Here is an 8,590-nt window from a genome sequence, read left to right as displayed (position 1 = left end):
ACGGGAAATAATGGGCATAATGATTTCCATTGTTGAAACCATAGTGGGCCCAACAATGATGTTTATTTGTTATCAAACCTATTCATAAGATCATACAAACATGGATTAATAGAAAACACAATTATAAGCTTGATTCAAAACTTCTGTGGCCCCTAAGAAATGATCAACATTAGAAGTTCAATTCAAAATTTCATTTGGTGTGGTTCATTTGAACATTAGATATGTTTAGATTTATCGACTCAAGCCATGAAATTATCTATTAAGTTTACCCAGCTGATTGTTTAGTTTGCCCCACTCAATTTTATGTTTGCCCCACTGATTTTCTAGTTTGCCCCGCTGATTTTCTAGTTTCCCCTGCTTAATTTCATGTTTGCCCCGTTGATTTTCTAGTTTGCCCCGCTCAATTTCATGTTTGCCCCACTCAATTTCATGTTTGCCCCACTGATTTTCTAGTTTGCCCTGCTGATTTTCTAGTTTCCCCCGCTTAATTTCATGTTTGCCTCGCTGATTTCCTAGTTTGCCCCGCTGATTTTCTAGTTTGCCCCGCTCAATTTCATGTTTGCTCTGCTGATTTCTTAATTTGCCTCGCTGATTTTCTAGTTTGCCCCGCTGATTTTCTAGTTTTCCCAGCTTAATTTCATGTTTGCCTTGCTGATTCCTAGTTTGCCCCGCTGATTTTCTAGTTTCCCCCGCTCAATTTCATGTTTGCCCCGCTAATTTCCTAGTTTGCCCCGCTGATTTTCTAGTTTCTCCTGCTCAATTTCATGTTTGCCCCGCTGATTTCAGTCCCATTTCTTTCAGCCCTTTCTACTGCGTTGCTTTCACTGTTGCCATTTTCACCTCCTTTCTTCACTCTGTTCCAGTAAGGGCCTATTTGGCTGGCGAATCCCATGGGATTAGGAGGGATGGGATGGATTTTAAGGTAATGATGGTGGTGTTAGTGGATTGGAAAAAGATCCATGGGATTGCTATATCCCGGGACAAGTTCACTGGGTTTGTTTGGCACGCGTGGCATATCCCAAAATTTTACCTTCTAATCCATCCAACCAAGGGATGGGATCAATTTTAAGGTAATAATGGTGATGTTAGTGGATTGTTTTAAGATCCATGGGATTGTTGATACATGTCCTTTTAAATGTAGACCTATGGCTATGGATTATAACTATAGTTATAGGTACCACTAATTCGTAGCCATAGGTACCATGGTCCAGGGACCCAATCGACTGGGTCAACTAGTTGGGGTCGACCGGGTTGGGACCCGGTCGACTGGGTCAGTTGTCTTTTTAAGATTTGTCTCATTTTTTGTCTTATATCATAATGAGAGTAGTTAATTCATTTTTTTAGATTTGTCTCATTTTTTGTGTTATATCATAACGAGAGTAGTCAAAATGAATTGACGTGAGACCTACATAGCTTTCAATAGTAAGGAATTCCTACCTTAAGTTTTTGTGAGCAATCTGCATCCTTTTGGATTATAGAGAATTCATATAACCCTAGGTTACTGGCAAGTTGCATAATTTTTAGACAATTTAGTTTGCATAAGGCTCAATTGAGTTTCAAAACTCCCTATTTGAGTAACTTAGTTAGAGTCGAACAGTCCTACTAGGACCTTTTATAAAGCCCGCTATAATATGTGTGTTTTATTTAAGTTGTTCATTCATTTTGAAAATCATTTTAGAACACAAGCTTAAAAAGAAAGCATATAAAAAATACAAGTAAATCACACCCACATCACAAGAATTAGTAATGATGATGATATTGCTGTTAAAACCTTCTTAGAGGCCATCGTGATATATGTTTGTCATTAAACTTATTCATAAAATAATATAAAACTACTTAAAAGGAAAATATAAAAATATCAGCTTGATCCAAAACTCCTTGAGCCCCTAAAAGACGTTTTTAGCAAGTTGTGTTCAAGCCCCAGCATGTGGCGTGATCTACTTTAGCATTAGAGCTTCTTCATTTATTTTATCATCAAAACCTTCCTGGTAATTCAGCAAGGGAACCTAGGAATTGAGCGAGGGAACCTAGGAATCAAGCGAGGCAACTTAGGAATTGAGCGAGGGAACATAGTTTCAATTTTTGTTTATTAAGATATACTCATTATGCATGAATAAGGTGAAATGAACAGTTATGAATGGCTATGGTTGAAGCTAAGGTATCTCTTAATAGAGATGATTGGACCACTTAGAAGTGTGAATGCTAGTTACACCTAGAATGAGATTTTCATGTTTTACACTAATGTTTTCAATATTTATGTCGTTGGAAATGCTGACATTGTGATCACACCTAGTCCCACTTTGATAAATGAGGTGATGATTGCCGTGGTCTAGTGTCGATAGTTCCAAGCGACCAAATAATTCAGGAACTTTATAGGATCCATTAACATATCTAGTAGAATCTCGATCGTTAATGAATTACCATATAATATATTGCATATTGAATAATATCATGATTATCCCAAATTAGAGAATGTTGGAATCATTGGCCATGTATGGCATGTTTTTATCAGGTAATGCAAGGATTGGTTTAAATTAATCACATTGGGTATATACAGTTTTATAGGCATGAAGTACTATAAACAACTCAAGATAGAATTGTATTGGAGAATGACTTCTCTCCTTGTACGTGAGAGATTGAGAAGACGTAGGTAAGTGAAAGAGTTCTACAATGGGTGGACTCTCTTCCATAGCCACTCCCTTATATAAAATGTATTTAGTCCCTAACACAGACCTCATGTTTGCCCCGTTAAATTTCTAATTTGCCCCGCTCAATTTCATGTTTGCCCCGCTCAATTTTTAGTTTGCCCCGCTCAATTTCATGTTCGCCCCGCTCAATTTCTAGTTTGCCCTCCTCTGAATTTCTAGCTTGCCCCGCTCAATTTCATGTTTGCCCTGTTAAATTTCTAGTTTGCCTCGCTGAATTTCATGTTTGCCCCGCTGAATTTCATGTTTGCCCTGCTGAATTTTTAGTTTACCCCGCTTAATTTCATGTTTGCCCCACTCAATTTCTAGTTTGCCTCGCTGAATTTCATGTTTGCCCCGCTAAATTTCTAGTTTGCCCCGCTCAATTTCATGTTTACCTCTCTCAATTTCTAATTTGCCCCGCTCAATTTCATGTTTATCCCGCTCAATTTCTAGTTTGCCCTGCTCAATTTCATGTTTGCTCCGCTAAATTTCTCATTTGCCCTGCTTAATTTCTAGTTTGTTCCATTCAATTTCATGTTTGCCTCGCTGAATTTCTAATTTGCCCCCCTCAATTTCATATTTGCCCTGCTGAATTTCTAGTTTGCCCTGCTCAATTTCATGTACGGCTAAAAGTTGGGCGGGTTCAACCCGACCAACCCGTGACCGACCCGACATTGGGTTGGGTTCGGGCAGGATATATCGGGTCCGATCTAAAGCTTGGGCTATACAAACACCAACACGATAAAGCTTAGGTTGGGCTTGGGTTGAGGTCTCAGGTTGCTCGACCCAACCCGAACCTAATCAATATATTAGTTACTTATAAATTATAATTGAGTGTGGATTGTTTGTGTAGAAGGTACACTAGTGATGTCGGGTCTCATTTGTCCACATCATTTCCAAGGACTCAAGCTAACAAGATATTCCGAATTTCTCTCCCAAATAGATTGCGTGTTATGCTACATGACTTTTTAAAGGAGTGGTCTTATATTTTAGCTTGTTTTTTAAAAGAAAAAAATGAAGTTCTTTATGTTGAATAATCACGTATATAATTAATAAAATCATAGATACAAAAAATAAGTTTTATATTGAAGCATAATAAACTAATGTAATAACGAAAATATTAGTATGTATACACCCGACCAACCCAATCAACCCGTCGAGCCCTCTTGGGTTGGGCTTGGGTTGAGAATTTTCAACCCAAGATTGGGTTAGGTTGGGTCAAGGTTTAGGTATAGGAACCTTGGGTTGGGTTAGGGTTAAGCACCAACACGAACTAACCCGCTCGACTTTCAGCCCTAATTTCATGTTTGCCTTACTCAATTTCATGTTTGCCCCGCTGAATTTCTAGTTTGCTCCGCTCAATTTCATGTTTGCCTCGCTCAATTTCATGTTTGCCCCGCCGAATTTTCAGTTTGACCACGGAGTGATTGAAATTAACCACAAACTAAATGAAATGGATTTTCGACCATTGACCCAATGAAATCTTGGAAAATAACTACGTTGGTTGGCTAAATTAGCTACTCCTACCCCAAAATCATATGTGGTAAGTTAAGTAAATCATTCTAGTTTAGGAGATATGCTTGTTAAATAAATAGACAAAGAAATGAATTAAAAGATAGAAAAATATTTTTATATACTTATACATATTTACATAATTATGTATTATAGAAAAATGTAAGAGGGAAAATGTTCTCCATGTAAAAAATAAAAATAAAAAAGAGAAAAAAGTGCATAGCTCTACAGTTATGGCTACGGTTATAATTCGTAGCCATAGGCCAAGCTCTGACCCCAACTCGTTGGCTTCTTCTTCTTCTTTTCTTTTTTTTTTTTCTTCTTTTTTTCCCTGTTGTAATCCCCACCGATTTTTGTGGGTCCCATTATGAGGTATGTGTTATATCCAAACCGTCCATCTATTTGGCGAACTCGTATTAAGGCTTGAGATGAAAAATAAGACAGATCTAGCTATCAAGTGGACCACACTGTAAAAGGCAGTTGGGAATTGAACGTCTACCATTGAAACCCTTTTAGGGGTTATAGAAGTTTTGGATCATTATGAAATTTGTTTTTCCTCTTTATCTAGGTCTTTGTGACCCTATGAATGAACTTAGACCGGGAGGATTTCTCACAAACATCACAGTGGGCCCCAACTTAGACAGGGGAGGATTTCTAATGGTTGACACTCATTCAACGCTGTTTCCTGTAATGTGGTACACTTAAGATTTGGATATACCTCATGTTTTTGTCTCATACCATAAAATGATCCGGTAAAATATATGGATGGCATGGATGAAAAGCATACATCATGGTGGGGCCCACAGACCACCGAAATCTGCCATTGGCGGGTGGCAGGCGGAGTAGCCAATCCGTTTATGTGAAAAGGAGGGGTATTTTCGTCTAGGAATTTTTCGTCTGTACGAGGACGTCTAAGAGCGTATGTTAAGCTTGTATTCCTCCAAGAATATCCAATGGATAAAAGGTGAGGTCGACAGTCGTAAATTTCTCGGAAACTAGGACTAGGATGGGTGTACAAGAATGTTTAACGCAGTGCATGATACGCACACGATCTCTCGGGTCACCATGATTAAATCCACTCCGTCCATCAGATGAGAACCCTTATTTTCACAGTAATTACTAAAAGATCAGCTCCATGAAAAACCATATATAGTCATCAACGGTGGGAACGACATAAAATTGTGCCTAAAACGTTCACGTGGTTTGGCCAGACTAAGTTTTATATCAGGTTGATCTTTATATATTCATTTCATTGTTGTGAGTCACACCTGATGAACGGATTTGATGGAAGGTAGACACCATACTGTCCTCACAAACAAACATATGGTTGATGAACCAACCCTACTGTTTCATGTGTTGTGGCCCACTTGATTTGTGTATCCATATGATTTCTTGGCCCATTTCTTAGGGATTGTACCTTGCGGATGGAGTGGATTTCACATAGACAACATCACGAGCCCACTTATATTGGTTGTTGTATGGGCTGTCTAAAACAGGTGTTGTGGAGCGGGTTCATCTCCAAGTAACAGTGGAACAGGTGTTGTGGAGCGGGTCCCTACTCATGACTGTACGGTGTGCGTTTGCGGGCGCGGATTAGATACTGACAAGGTCAGTATCCAAATCGCTACTGAAGTGACGTCACCAAGCTTTGTGGGCCCCACCATGATGCATGTGTTATATCCATACCCTCCATCCATTTGGAGAGATCGTTTTATGGCATGATAAAAATAATGAGATAGATCTAAAATTCAAGTGGACCCCACCATAGAAAACAGTGGGGACAGTGACATCCACCGTTCAAAACTTCTTAGTGGCCACAGAAGTTTCCGATCAAGCTTATATTTTTGTTTTCACTTCATTCATCTCTATGTTAATTTATGAATAGGTTGGATCTAAAAAATACATCATGGTACACCCTATAAAATTTTCAACGGTGGGTGTGACTGATCCTACGGTTTTCTGTGGTGGGTCCACTTGAAATTTAGATCTATATCATTCTTTTTCTAATAACATAAAACGATCTCTACAAATGGTTGGACGGTATGGATACAACACATGCATCATGGTGGGTCCACAGAGCTTGGTGATGTCACTTCAGTAGCGATTTGGCTACTGACCTTGTCAGTATCTAATCGGCGCCCTGCGTTTCCACACTGAGGTCATGAGTACCGGGCCCACCGTATGTTTGTGCAAGGAATCTCCCCTCTGAGAGTTGGATATGCACCATAAATCAGGTATATCCAGCCATTCGTGTAGGTCATGTTTTTGGACGGTTGTTAGTTGTTTTATATGTTGTGGTAGACCGAATAATCAGATCTCCATCATATTTGGGGCATTCACGGTAGGGTTACTTGATGTGTTGTTGGATGGTTAACACACAACATAGTGGCGCCACATAGTTGTAAGCATCTCTGAATAAAAGCAAAATGCGCAGATGAATACAAAAGGTGAAGAAGTCATCTCTATAGCTGTAGCTTAGAGAGCGAACAGTACTCCTTTGCTACCTGGCTTGCTACTGTTGTATTCCATACGCAAGAGTTTTCCATATAAAAATATTGTATATGCCTTGATATTTCTTTGGATTTTTCGTTCTCTATTACCTATTTGATTTGATATGAGGTTGCTTCCGTGAGACTTAACTTATATGTGGAATAGGCACATGGATCTATCTGTGCATAGGACATGTAGATTGAGGGTTCAGATGGCTTATCTAAGTGGGATGCCATTACCAAGAATAAGAATACCAGAATGTCTATAGAGCTTATGATCTTCCTCTCCTTCACACCATTTCTGCAACTCAAAAGATGAGACTCGAATTCTGTCGTGATGTAGGATCGGGGACCCAATTCTCTTATATAGAGTCTGTGGAGAGAGAGTTTAAAACCCATTAAAATTCTCTCTTCCACGCTCCACATTGCTGTGTCGTAGTTTGACTCAAGTTACCTTGCGTAAGGCTATAACATTACACCCCAAATACGCATTGCTGCGCAGATAGACTGCGCAACTCATCACCTTAAGTGGGGCCCACTGGTTAACTCAATCAAACCGTTCAACTAGAGTACAGTGCAGACCGTTGATCAGTAAGACCCACTACAAAAAGTTCTAACATTCTCTCACTTGGGCCTCATTGAGCAATGTCAATGATTGTCATATATAATAATTTTGAGTAATGCTATTCAATCTGATTTATTAAGACTGTCAGTACTGAAACGCGGTAGTCGTCACAACATTTAATTTAGGCAAAGTGAGGCTAAGCGCAATCACAAGTACCTTCAACCTTAACGACATAGATCAATAACTAGGCAATGTGGTATAAGGATTACACACTTAAGTATGATGATATGTGTCTATCCTTAAGAGATCCTGAAGCTTTTATCTGTCTCCAACAAGACATGACTAGAGTTCTACTTATTCAAAATTTGCGCATATATAAAGAAGTAGAAATAAATCTTTATATCAAAATCATCTAAAAACAAACTGTATAAAAAATGAGATCTCTAAATGTCTGTGGAAAAAAAATAAAGTATGCTTAACTCCCACTAACTGAAAACATCTGTGGGATCAATGACTCCCATGGATGTTATATGCTCCTGAAATAGCATGATAGGGAGCCCTTTAGTGAGCAGATCTGCAATCATCTGCTTAGTGTCGATGAATTCTACAGACACTTAATGATTCTGAACTATTTCCTTTACAATAAGATACTTGATGTCGATATGCCTCGACCTTGACGAGTGCTTGTTGTTACTAGAGAAGGAAATAGCAGCCGAATTATCACAAAATATTCTCAATGGTTTCGGGATATGCTCTAGTACCCGCAAACCTGAGAAGAAATTCTGTAACCATAATGCCTGAATATATGCCTCATGGTAGGCAATAAATTCTGCTTCCATAGTGGATGATGCTGTGGTAGATTGTTTTATGCTTTTCCATGACACAGCGCCTCCCACCATCATGAAGATGTATCCCAAAGTAGACTTCTTAGTATCAAAGCAGCCTGCGAAGTCTGCATCTGAATATTCGATTAACTCCAAGTGGTTAAATCCTCTGTATGTGAGTTCGAAGTCTTTCATTCTCTGAAGATACCGTAATACTTTTTTTTACAGCTATCCAATGTTGCATTCCTGGATTAGATAGATATCTTCCCAACATTCCAACAATAAAAACAATGTCCGGTCGTGTACAAACTTGAGCATACACGATGCTCCCTACTACTGATGCGTATGGAAATTCTTTCATTCAATTCTTTTCCAAATCATTCTTTAGACACTGAAATAAGCCAAATTTGTATGCCATACCTTTCGAGTACCCTAGTAATATAGGCCCTCTGTGACAAGCTGAGCAGTCCAAGTGTTCTGTCACGGCGAATCTCAATGCCTATGACGTAAGAA

The sequence above is a fragment of the Magnolia sinica genome, chromosome 8, assembly GCF_029962835.1.
Source record: "Magnolia sinica isolate HGM2019 chromosome 8, MsV1, whole genome shotgun sequence".
Classification (NCBI taxonomy): Eukaryota; Viridiplantae; Streptophyta; class Magnoliopsida; order Magnoliales; family Magnoliaceae; genus Magnolia; species Magnolia sinica.
The sequence above is the reverse complement of the archived record's forward strand: the minus strand, read 5'-3'. Positions refer to the sequence as shown.